Source organism: Felis catus, chromosome A1, assembly GCF_018350175.1.
Source record: "Felis catus isolate Fca126 chromosome A1, F.catus_Fca126_mat1.0, whole genome shotgun sequence".
NCBI classification, from domain to species: domain Eukaryota; kingdom Metazoa; phylum Chordata; class Mammalia; order Carnivora; family Felidae; genus Felis; species Felis catus.
In genome coordinates, this window is record NC_058368.1 from 205,647,076 (window position 1) to 205,659,797 (window position 12,722).

Here is a 12,722-nt window from a genome sequence, read left to right on the forward strand (position 1 = left end):
CCTTGTCTTGCTTTTGCGTTCTTTGGGCCCACACAGTGCCTGACATGTAGTCAAGCCTCAGGAACTGTTTGCTGAGTGGATGAATGAACTGAGAATGTATGAATGTGCCCACTCAGAGTACTGACTTCTGACCAGAGCAGCAAAACCAGGCTTAGGGTTGGTTTGAGACAAAACCATGAAATGAGTAAAGTTTCTTCAGCACCCACAAACAACAAACCATTTAGGGGCCCTTCCAGGCCTCCTTTGTCACCCTTCCTAAACTTTTCAGGCATAGGGTGCTTCTGTGTGGCTCATTGGTGCTCATGTTGTTTCCAGGGAGCCTTCCATTTGTTTTTGTCGTTGTTCTTTTAAGTGAGTATGTGTCTTATTTATTTGTTTGTTTAAAAACCCCACATAACAAAATTTATCATCTCAACCATTTTTAAGTGTAGCATTCACTAGGGTCCATGTAGTTGTGAAACATACCTCCAGAGCATTTTCATCTTGCAAATCTGAAACTGTATATCCATTAAACAATCCCCTTTTCTCCAAGCCCCTGGTAACTACCATTGTACTTTCTGCTTCTGTGAATTTGAGGACTTTAGGTATCTCATGTAAGTGGACACATTTGTATTTATCTTTTTTAACTGGCTTGTTTTACTTGGAATAATGTCCTCAAACTTCACCCATGTTGTACCATGTTACAGAATTTCCTTCCTTTTTATGGCTGAATACTGTTCCATTGTATGTGTATACCACATTTTGTTTATTTACTCATCCATCAATGGACATTTGGGTTGCTTCTACCTTTTGGCTACCGTAAATAGTGTTTTCTGTGAGCATGGCTGTGCAAATATCTCTTTGAGATCCTGCTTTCATTTTTTTTTGGATATTTACCCAGAAGTGAAACTACTGGATCATATGGTAGTCCTATTTTTATTTTTTTTGAGGAACCTCCATCCTGTTTTCCCATAGTGGCTGCACCAATTTATATTCCTGCCAACAGTGCACAAGTGCTCCCTTTTCTCTAGATCCTTGCCATTTCTTGCTATTTTCTGTTTTTGTTGTTGTTGTTTTGTTTTGTTTTAGTTTTTGTTTTGTTAGTAGCCATCTTAATGGGGGTAAGGCTATGGTACTATGATGTATAATGAGAAATATGTATTTGCTCTTCATCCCCTTTCTGGCACAGAGTTCCTAAAACCTTGGAATTTCTTAATTGATAGGATGAATAAAGGTGTCTTCTTATGTTAATTTGGTGACTTTTGGACCCCACCTAAGAATGAGCTGATGGCCAGGAGAACCAATCCTGTGATTAGAGAGTTGGAACTTTACGTCTTATCCTCCCTATCCCCCTCTGGGGAGGTTCGACCCCTCTGCAGGTTGAACCAATTGCCAGCAGCCATTAATTTAATCAGTTGTGCCTATGTAATGAAGCCTTCATAAAAACCCAGAAGGATTGGGTTCAGAGAGATTCCAGGGAGATTCCAGGTTGGTGAACAGGTGGAAGTGTTAGGAGAGTGCTAAGAGCATCTAGGGAGGGCATGAAACTCTGAGCCTTTTCCCCATGTCTTGCCCTGTCCTTCTCTGGCTGTCCATGAGTTATATATAATAACTTATCAATATCTTATATATAATATATAATGTACAATAAATCAGTGATCTCATAAGTAAATGTGTCTCTGAGTCCTGTGAGCCACCCTAGAAAATTAATTGGACCCAAGGAAGGGGTGACGGGTATTCTCATTTATGGGCAGGTGGACATAATGGCAATCAACTGGCATCTAAAGTCCAAGGCAGAGGTTGTTGGAACTCCCAATCTATAATTGGTAGGTCAGAAGTCCAGGTGAGAATCTGGGCTTCTGACTGGTTTCTGAAGCAGGTGGGGGGCATGGGGGACAGTTAAGGACTGAAGCCTTAACCTGTTGAACCTGGTGCTCTGTTAATAATATTGCTAATTTAATCAATATAATATTAATAAATAATAATAGAGTATCTATAATATTAATACTCCTTACTGAGTACTTACTGCACACTAGCTGTGGCTCTGTATTAATTTCTATAACAAATGCCACTAACAAATGCCACAGAATGGGTGGTTTAAACAACATAAATGTATTTTTTCACAGTTATGGAGGCCAGAAGTCCAAGATCAAGGGCTTGGCAAGGTTGGATTCTTCGGAGGGTCTTTCTCCTTGGCTTGTAGATAGCCATCTCCTTCAGGCCTTCTGGTCTTCACATGGCCCTCCCTCTATGTGTGTGTCCTAATCTCTTCTTATAAAGACACCAGTCATATTAGATTCAGGCTCACCCATTTGACCTAATTTTACCTTAATTACCCTTTTTAAAAATGCTGTCTCCAAATACAGTCACATTCTGTACTGAGGTACTGAGAGTTAGGACTTGAACATGTGAATTTTGGGGGGACATAATCTAGTGCCTATATGAAGTCTTACAAAACCCCGTGAAATATGTACAATTATTATTCCTATTTTACCTGTGGAGGCATGAAGCAGTCAAGTAACTTTCCCATGATCAAAGCTAGAAATGGCTTGACCATAATTTGAACAAGGCAGCCTAGTTCAAAGTCTGTGCTGTTACCCACAAAGCTATACTGCTTCTGTTATTTGATTTGTGAATTCTGTGCATGCTACTTTGATAAAAATAAAAACTAATAAAAACGTGAGCAGGGTTTGTTTTAAAATTTTATCCAGAGCCAGTCTTAGGGTTAGAAAAATACTTGCTCATTTTATGCTCTAAGGAACTATAGACCAGTAGCTTATGGGGGTAATTTCTACCCATGCTTTCCTCTGGGGCCAACTTTTTCAAAAGATTTCTTTGGCTGTGATTTTGTCCTTAGGACTTGGTTTCAATAGGAGCTATTTTTACTTGATACCTGGGAGAACTGGGCTCTTTGGATGGAACATCTTCAGGGTGTACATCCTGAGTAGATTGTGGGCATCTAGTCTTCACGTTGCCTCCTGTTCATGGGAATCCTGAGGAGTGGTAACCATAGTTACCAAGTGGCTTTGAAGTGACTTGCTCCAAAGGAAATTCTGAGCTGAAGCTAGAAGATTGCATTTGGGAGAGAATGGAAAAGGAAATTAAAAAGAAGGGAGGGAGTCAAGAAGTTGCAGGAGGTGGGGAGGATAGGAAGTGAGCTAGGCTAAACTGGAAAAGAGGAGCAGACTAAGTGGGCCTGCCTTCAAGCTGAGGAAAAAAATCACCAAATCTATCTTAACTGAATTTCATTCTTGCTTTAGGGTTTCCATAGTGTATAATTGTTATTAAGTTTCATAGGATTTCTGATTCTAACGTTTCTGCTAACGGGGTTTTTATCATCTCCACTCCTCCTATAACTTTTGCAAAGTAAGACAATGATTATTGCTATGTATTGACCCACTAGCATTTGACAAATGATCTATGCCTCATTCTTCATGTCTTGTGCAGAGGACAGGAAAGCAGATAAAAGGTAGCAAACCTTCTACCAGCTTTTAATGACTCTGGGAATAGTCCAGCCTAATCCTTTAAATCTATGACATAAATAATTAGAGACAGAAGAGGAACAAAACACTGACAGGAGCTCAAAGGAACAAGTGCTGAGGTATAGAACTGTCTAAAATGCCTTTAGACCTTTCATCCCTTAGCTAACACCATCTGTTAACATGCAAGGAAATTCAGAAGTCTCTGGGTGATAGCTGCAGGTATAGAGGTGCCAGATGGAACTATCTTAGCAGCTGCGGAAGTTAGGGAATAATTATTTCGCCCTGTATTTTGTGGCCTGAAGAGCTCTCAGTAGATGTGGCAAAAATAATCAAAGCCAGATGGTTCTAGGGAGATGTTGCACATGGCCCTTGGACCCTTTGCCTGTTTTCTATCCTCTTGTCCCAATGGATGACCAGTTTAAGTCTCAGATCTGGTTGGTGAATCAGATCCACTTGGTGAATATAAACTTTAGGGATAAACAACATTACTGCAACATTACTGGGGCCCTAATTGGGGTGGGGTCTTCTGCATCCAGGACACTTTATTTCAGAAACTGCCATGGCATTGATTTTTTTAACCATCCACGGACTGGTCTTTACTCATCATATCCTCAGATATCAGCAGTTTTTGAATGGCTCACAGCTAGCTCTGGGCTGTTTCTCTGCCCCATGAGATCAATCTCTTTTCTTGAGTTATGCAACAATTCTGTAGAGTGCTTCTGTATTCTATTTCTAATATTCTTTCTTTAGATCTTGATGGCTGTGGTATACCTTCAGGAACCCTAAGTAGGCTTGCACCCATCTAGGCCTTCACAGATTAAAGCTGGCTTGTCAATCAGGTGTAACCAGCACTGCTCCACTAATATTTCCTTGTTGTTCTTTCTCTCGTTGGAGCAGACAGCCATAAATGCCTTCAGATATGAGAAGCCTTCTCATTTGGATCCTCTATCCTGATTCAACACCAAACACAACCATCCCAGTAAAATTGAATCTAACTGAACAGCAAAGTGATGCTATGTATATCCATTTACGTTGCAAACTTTATATATATATATATACACATATATATATATATATTTTTTTCTTTCTCCCCTAACCCATAGACTGCCTGATGAAGTGCCATAGGATAGAGAGCACAATACAGTGAAGATGCAGTCCCAGCAGCAATTTGAGAGTTGAATGGAACTGGTTCACAATAGCTGATTTTAAATATGCAGGAATTTCAAGCCAGTAGTTAAAGCTTGAAATCAGCCACTGTGGGAATATTTATACCATGAAAACTGGCAAACACTATAAGTCAGAGCTTTTCTCCCCCAACCCTGGAGAGATGGTTTACCCATGAGAGACTGGGTGAAGGAGAGGAGAAATATGGAAGGAGGCATGTTCTCCAACTTCCAGAGGAAAAAGTTTGTAAATAGGACTGTCAAAAATGCCAAAAAAAAAAAAAAAAAAAAAAAAAATGAGTAAGGCAAATTCTGAAACAAGTCACAGTTCAATTGGTTCTCATAAGGTATAAAAATTACAAATATTTAATGAAATTAAATTAAAAAATATATATAAAACACTGCTGCAATCCAGTAATCTGTGCTTTCTCAAAGACAAAAATGCCTAGTAGTCCCTGAACTCCATTTGTTTGGAGTTGAGTCTGGAGAGGACAACTATAGCTTAATTGTATGTTTTGAAAGGTGACGGACTCTAATGCAAATCTTCCCAGCAGACAGCTTCACTTTCTGTTGCCTACTTATAGACCCCTTTGAGGTGCTAGTTTACCACATAAAAACAGGGCTTTGTTTTTCAAGGGGTAACGTGGAAGAAGCATTAGTACTAGTAATTCCCAGCTAAAAAATGGGTTCTCCGAAGTTTTTCTCCAGGCCTCAGTCTCAGTGGTTTAATCAGTGTTAACTGTTGATATTTCGAACCTATTGCAAACTTGAACTTCAGCCTTTTCATTGCTTTGTCATCACAGTAAAGATACCTTTCAATTCTATTTCTGCCTGTGTTTTTAGTGCATCAGCCCCTTGAGATTTTGTGCTTATGCTTACAGAGTACGTCACTGAGCTTTCTTCAGTAACAGACACCTGTAGAGGGAGGCAGGGGCCACCTCTGTTAGATGAGCCAAAATCAAGAGCTGGACACTCAGCCGACTACGCCACCCAAGCACCCCAAAGATTTTATCTTAAGTGTACTGGGAAATCATAAAGAATTTTAGGCAGAGATGTGTTTGAAAAAATTCACCTTGTTTGCCATGTGGAGAATAGATTGGAGTCGGCAAGGAGAGAATGGGGAGACCAAGTAGAATAAAAGTTGACAGATGGTAGTAACTTAGACTGGGACGAAAGGTCAGAGAAGAAGAGGACAGATTAATTATTTAAGAAGTAGAACTGGTCGAATTTGGCGATGGATTGTAGGAGAGAATTGAGGAGAGTGGCATCCATGACAACTCCCCATTTTCTGACTTTTGTTTCTGGATACAGGATGCTGTGTTCCCTCAGACTGGACACAGGGGTGAAAGACCAGGTTGGAGAGAAAACAGATGGATTCAGTTTGGGATAGGTTGATTCTAAGGTGTCTTTAAGGTGTTCAAGTGGGAAAAATACATAACAGAAGTTAAGGAGGCAAGCTAGGAGCTCAGAGGAGAGGTTAGGGCTATAGGTACAAATCCGAACGAACGTTGCTGGTTTGTGAGTAGTCATTAAAGCCTTGGGTGGTAGTGACATTTCCAGAGAAGAAAGCATGGAGTAAGAAGAGGCTGGAGCTGAGTCTTGAGGAATGCTAATGATTCGAGTCCACCAGAGGAGGCTAAACTCACAAAGGAAGCCGAGGAGGACTGGCTAAAAGGTAAGGGGAAAGTTGGGAGGGTCTGATAGCAACATTGTTTAAAGAAAGCATGGTGGAGTTTTTAAAGAAGGAGCTGTTGATTGGGCAAAATTTTGCTGACAATTCACCTGAGGACTGAAAAATACCCATGCCTTTTAGCAATGTGAAAGTAGTCAATGGTAACCTTAGTAAAAGCCATTCTGGTGAAGGGGTGGGTGTATAATCAGATTAGGGTGGACTGAGGAGTGGGTGGGAAGTGAGGAGAAAGCACTTGGGAAGAAAATTACTTTAAAAAGTTCGTCAGTGAAGGGGAGGTGAGACTTACAGTGGTCGTGGAGGGTCATGCGACTCTTCACAGGAGTATTTTGATTTTGTGTTTTAGGATGGGATAGACTTGAGGCTATTTGAAAATTCAGAAAGGAGTAGTTCCTGAGAAGGTAGGGGAAAATAGGACCCACCAAAAAGAGGAGGGACTGATTCAGACAGGAATGAGTACATCCTTTCTTTTATAACAAAAGGAATTAGAAATGTATGAGTATACATATGGCAAGGTATGTAGGTTTGTAACAGCACACAGGAGTTTATCTGTGAGCGCCTATTTCTCTGTAAAGTAGCAAGGGAGATTGCCCGCTGTGAGGGTAGCTGTGGGCTGTGGGCGGTATATACATGAGTGAATGTGTGTGTGTATGGTGGGTGGGTGTGTACGTGTGTGTTGATGAGGTACGCTGGAGAAAGGGCCAGAGTTTTTAAGAGAGTGGAAGAGTTTTGAAATAATCATTATGGAGAGTAGGAGACTGAGCTGACTAGATGAACCAGGGAACTACCAGGTGGTGTTGAGACCCACCGTTGAGGTGACCATGAACTTACAATGGTACAAATATATTTCCTTCATTTACTTACTCCATAATGAATGTTTATTGTTAAAATAAAGTAAATGAATACTTACTGAGTGTTAACACTATTCTAGGTGCTAAGGATATAGTGGCAAACAAAACAAGTCCATTCTATGTCATTAGAGACCCTGTGTTTCCACAGAGGAAAATAGGCACAGATTATATAAAGGAGTGCCTCATATGTGTTATGGTAGGTGGTGACAGATGCTATCCAGAAAAATCATAGTTATGGGAGGATATCTGTTGTACGTGGTAGTCAGGGAAGGAGACATTTCAGCAGAGACCTGAATGAAGTAAAGGAGTGAGACTTGTAGATATCTGGACTCAGAAATTTTAGACAAGGAAGACCTCATAAAGGTAAAGATAAATGCAAATGCCCTGAGGCAGGAGGAATATCAGCAATGAGATCAGAGTAGCTGGAGTGCTGTGAAGAGGAGATAAGGCCAGAATAGAAAGTGTGGGCCAAATCACAGAGTGTTCTAGAATATGGAAAAGAATTTGGCTTTTAATCAGAGTGAGATGAGAAGCCACTGGAGGGTTCTGAGTGGAGCATGTGATAGGTCTTGCATGTTCCATGTTGGGATTTTTCTCTAGCAAGATGCAGCTGCCTGAGTGAAAACTTGGAGGAAGTACTGCAGCTGGGCTGGCAAGTACAGAGACCAAGAGGTATTAAGCATAGCATTATTGAACTTGCTGACTGTAGAATCTAACTTGGGTAAGCTCCTTGTGAGCTGTTATGTCTCTATCCACAGCTTGAAACATGCTTCGCTCCCTCCTCGAGCATCTCGGCAAAGCCTGGGGCCTTGGGGATGGGAGAAGCACCATGGGTGTCTGCTGTTAGCCATTCATACACTCACTTGGAAGATCCTGGAGGAATCTAGCATCTAATTTGGGTAAGGAAGGATATAAAGACAGGTAGAGGCCAATGGATAGAGACTTGAGGCTCCATGAGGACAAAGAACGGTCAAACTAATGAGAAGGAAAGGAGATTATGGTTAAGGGTGGGGGGTGTGATTTTATTATTTTAAAGGTAGTGTAACTTCATTCAATACCACGGTCTATGGTGTAAATATGGGAGAGAGTGACTAGGTGAGAAGGTCAAGTAAGGGAGAGGCTAAGTGTTTGTCAAATTGGACATATTATTATATTCTAATATTTAGTTTAAGCTGAATTTTTCCATTAACCACATGCTTAATTTTTTTTTTCCTAAGGAAACCTGGTAACCTTGACAAGCACATTATTGTAAGTAGGGCAGAGCTTAGAGTCCTGTTTAGAATTTTTTAAAAAGAAGATTTCTTAAGTGGTATCCTATCGGAACAACATCAATGAGGGAGGTGTGTTTGGTGCTAGTCAAGTATGAGTGGGTGAGTAAGTAGGTGAGCTCTAATGTTCTTAGCACCGTTAAAGTGGCTCACAGCTGGAAAGTTTGAGAATTGCTAAATTCTTTTACCACACTCACCTAAAAAATGAATTAATTGGGAACACTTAGTGATGTAGACCTGGCTGATTACTGAAACCTCTACAGAGCTTTTTCACAACACATACATCCATTTCCTACCCTGGAACAAATGTTTCAGAATTTTTGAGGGATAAAGCCCATGTGGGCTTTATGTGCCAAGATTGAAAATCACTGGAATAGTGCTCAGTGGACAGTTATTACTTTTGCTTGCTTATATCCATGGTTTCTTCTTCTGGTGATGGTGATGTGACTTTACCCCAGGACACCACCCCTAACCTACTCTTGGTCTATGTGCTTTTAGCATAATGGATACTACCATGGCTCCAGAGACAGCAGGTTATCCAAGACTGGTTGATCTGAGAATCACATCTCCCTTTCTATAGAGATTGGTTTATGGATGGCACAAGACCTGAGCCAAGGTGATTTTTTTTTCCAATCAGAGAAAATTCCAGAACTTTTGCTTTACTTACTGACTCATTCTCTTGACTGTGGGCTTAGACCTGGAAAGATAGAAGCAGGGAGTTGCTGACAGCCATTTTGTCAACATGAAGAAAGCCTCTCTGAAAAGGGAGCAACACAGAGAAAAGCAGAGGCAACATGGAAACAGAGATCAGTCCTGGTGACAATATTTGCAAGATTAAGCCATTGCTGATTTTTATTTTAATTCCAGTATAATTCATATATAGTGTTATTTTTTTTTTTGTTTCAGTGTACACAACAGGGATTCAGGAATTCTTTACTCAGTGCTTATCATGGTAAGTGCCCTCTTAATCCCCTTCACCTACCTGCCTTCCCTCTGGCAACCACCAGTTTGTTCTCTATATTTAAAAGAGTCTGTTTTTTTTTTTTGTTTGTCTCTTTTTTCCTTTGTTTATTTTGTTTCTTAAAATCCACATATTAATGAAATCATATGGTATTTGTCTTTCCCTGACTGACTTATTTTGCTTAGCATTACACCCTCTAGATCTATCCATGTTGTCGCAAATGGAAAGATTTCATTCTTTTTTATGGTTTAGTAATATGCCATTGTATATATACTGCATCTTCTCTATCCATCTATTGATGGACACTTGAGCTGCTTCCATATAAGCCATTCCTGATTTTTGATTATGTGAGTCTATGGTCCTTATGTGCTCAGGTAATTTGATATGTGTTTTCTGTCACTTGCAACTGAAGAGTTTGGTACCTAGAGGTTGGAGTCTTGTCTACAGTGATGCTGAGGCTCTCCCATTTTCTAGATGCTCTCTTCACTCCAGATCATGTGATTTCATCCTTTCAGGTGGCCTTTTTGCCATTCTGGCTCAGGACATTTACATTCTCAGAATCTGGCTCCCATGGCAGGGAGAAAAGAAAACAGAATCAGATCAAGATGGGGAGAACATTGATTCTCTCTAAGATTATGGTCTCTGGTGACCCCTAGACATGCTTAGATTGCTCAGCTCCTCTTTAGTCCTTGGGAACATACCCAGATAGTTAAGGGGCAAACGGCCTTAGTCAAAAAGAGCAATTTGGGTTTGAGAATACCAGAAGTAATGGACTAGCACATTATGTCCTGAACTTGGGTTTTAAAATATGACATAAACTAGACATATTAATCTAAGCATTTTTTCCGTGTTGCCATGTTTCTTAAATTGTTCCTCTTGCTGCCTTTTCCCACTGGATGCACAGTTTCATCAGATTATGAATGGTTTCTGAAATAAAGTGCTAAGTACTCCATGTCACAAGGTGAGGGATAACTTTATTTCCTAAAGTAATTTTGAAGAAACCAAGTTTTCATGGCAAGGAATATTAAGAACTATTATAATATTACCTACCTCGTTGTGTTCCCTGCATCTGATTTTATCTCAAGTGTTTAGCTCCTGAAATACTAGAAGGACCTAATTAGGAGACACATTTAGTTTTAGTTAGTCTCATATTGTAGATTCCACAAGTCACTTAGGAGAAAAGTAGAATTGTACATACTAGTTCACCTATGGTCTTGCTATGCATAACATAAATAGCTTTCCATTTCCTTGGGATGTCATATTCTATCATTTTCGTGTCTGTAGAAGAAATCACTGTAACAATTTCTGTACCTGGACAGAAAAATGACCAACATTTCATAGTATAAAGTCCAACTGTCTCATAAATTGAAATGTTAGTCAGTAGATAAAATTTGAAAATGCAGTCCAAAAGAGGGCTTGATATAATTAATGTCCTTTTATTTCTTTTGAAAATAGTATAATCTTATGATTCCTGGGGAAGGTCATGTTTAACTGCTTTGCTCAAATGTCACAATAATTTCAGAATACTGCATAAATACCATTTGGGTATCAGTTTCTTCCATGAAACAATTTTCCCCAATAACCTGAAACTCCCTCTGAGCCACAATGTCTAACTTTCTTTAATATTAGCATAAAACTCAATTTTAGGGGAAAGAAATAGCAAAGAACAAATGGCACTCAAATCTGGAGAATGTGCGCTTGGTTATGTGCTCTTTTTTCTTCTACTTTGTTATCATTTCTTGCTAATATAGAAACATGGGGACACGTTACTTCCTTACTTTCTTAGTACTAAATGTGCCCCAGCTAGGATGGTGCACCATCCACTGGTATGTGGAGACCACCTTCATTTGTCACTGTCAACAGAGTCACACAGAATTCTAGAAAATTCTGAGTATGTCTCAGCATGATTAAACCATCCTGACTTATCTTTTGTGAGCAACAAGACACTTTCAGCTGAAAGCTCAAGGTTATTTCTTGCATTTAAAAATATGGTTCAGGGGCGCCTGGGTGGCTCCATCGGTTAAGTGTCCGACTTCGGCTCAGGTCATGATCTCACCGTCCGTGAGTTCGAGCCCCGCGTCGGACTCTGTGCTGACAGCTCAGAGCCTGGAGCCTGCTTTGGATTCTGTGTCTCCCTCTCTCTCTGACCCTCCCCCATTCATACTCTGTCTCTCTCTGTCTCAAAAATAAATAAATGTTAAAAAAAATAAAAAATAAATAAAAACATGATTCAGGGAAAGAAATAAGCTGTAATGTGCTATATGAAATGCAAAACCCAGCTAATTAAGTAATATTTTAAAATCTAATCCTTTAACATTTAATAAATATAGAAATTATTCTAACACACACACCGTGTACCTACTTAGGTTGGTGAAATTCAACATAAATATATGTACACACCTAGATGCATATCATTGGGAAAGTAAATATCTTGTGTTGTTTAAACAAATAAGTTAGAAGATAATTTCTTACATACCAGAGGCCCCACCTGGAGCTTTATTAGTGTTCTCTTTGAGTCTTAAGCATGTCTGACCTCATCCAGAGTTCTGTAGGAATGGGCTTGCCAGGTGTCCACTTGCATAGATGATGCTGGGGTCCCCTAGGACAGCATACATCTCAAGGAAACTGCCAGAGACTCAAAAGATCATAAAAAGAACAGTACTCTGAATTAGAGGGGAAAGAGTGATTTGAGTACAATATCGAATCTGTCATGAAAATTGCATCCCTACCTAAAAATGGTAAAAAAATCTTCCTTGCCAAAGATTTGGATCTCAGTCTTAGAGTAAATGTGACTTTGAGATTTTTTTAAAAAGCTATGTATTTACCCAAAGAATACAAAAATACTAATTCAATGGGAAACATGCACCTCAGTGTTCATGGCAGGATTATCTACAATAGCCAAATTATCAAAAGAGCCCAAGTGTCCATCAACTGATGAATGGATAAAGAAGTGATATGTATGGCACAAAAACAGACACATAGACCAATGGAATAGAATAGAAACCCCAGAACTAGACCCACAAACGTATGGCCAACTCATCTTTGACAAAGCAGGAAAGAACATCCAATGGAAAAAAGACAGCCTCTTTAACAAATGGTGCTGGGAGAACTGGACAGCAACATGCAGAAGGTTGAAACTAGACCACTTTCTCACACCATTCACAAAAATAAACTCCAAATGGATAAAGGACCTAAATGTGAGACAGGAAACCATCAAAACCTTAGAGGAGAAAGCAGGAAAAGACCTCTCTGACCTCAGCCGTAGCAATCTCTTCCTCGACACATCCCCAAAGGCAAGGGAATTAAAAGCAAAAGTGAATTACTGGGA

General features: G+C 39.8%; 1 long non-coding RNA gene across 1 annotated transcript; it reads right to left on the bottom strand.

The window, feature by feature from the left end:
* Positions 1-2,080: 2,080 nt before the first annotated feature.
* Positions 2,081-12,404, bottom strand: LOC123380141. The gene is made up of 5 exons (XR_006585527.1): positions 11,871-12,404; positions 10,445-10,507; positions 9,817-9,955; positions 9,101-9,190; positions 2,081-3,043 (listed from the first exon to the last, which is right to left on the bottom strand). It is a non-coding gene; the product is annotated as an uncharacterized LOC123380141 (long non-coding RNA).
* Between the last annotated feature and the right edge of the window lie 318 nt (positions 12,405-12,722).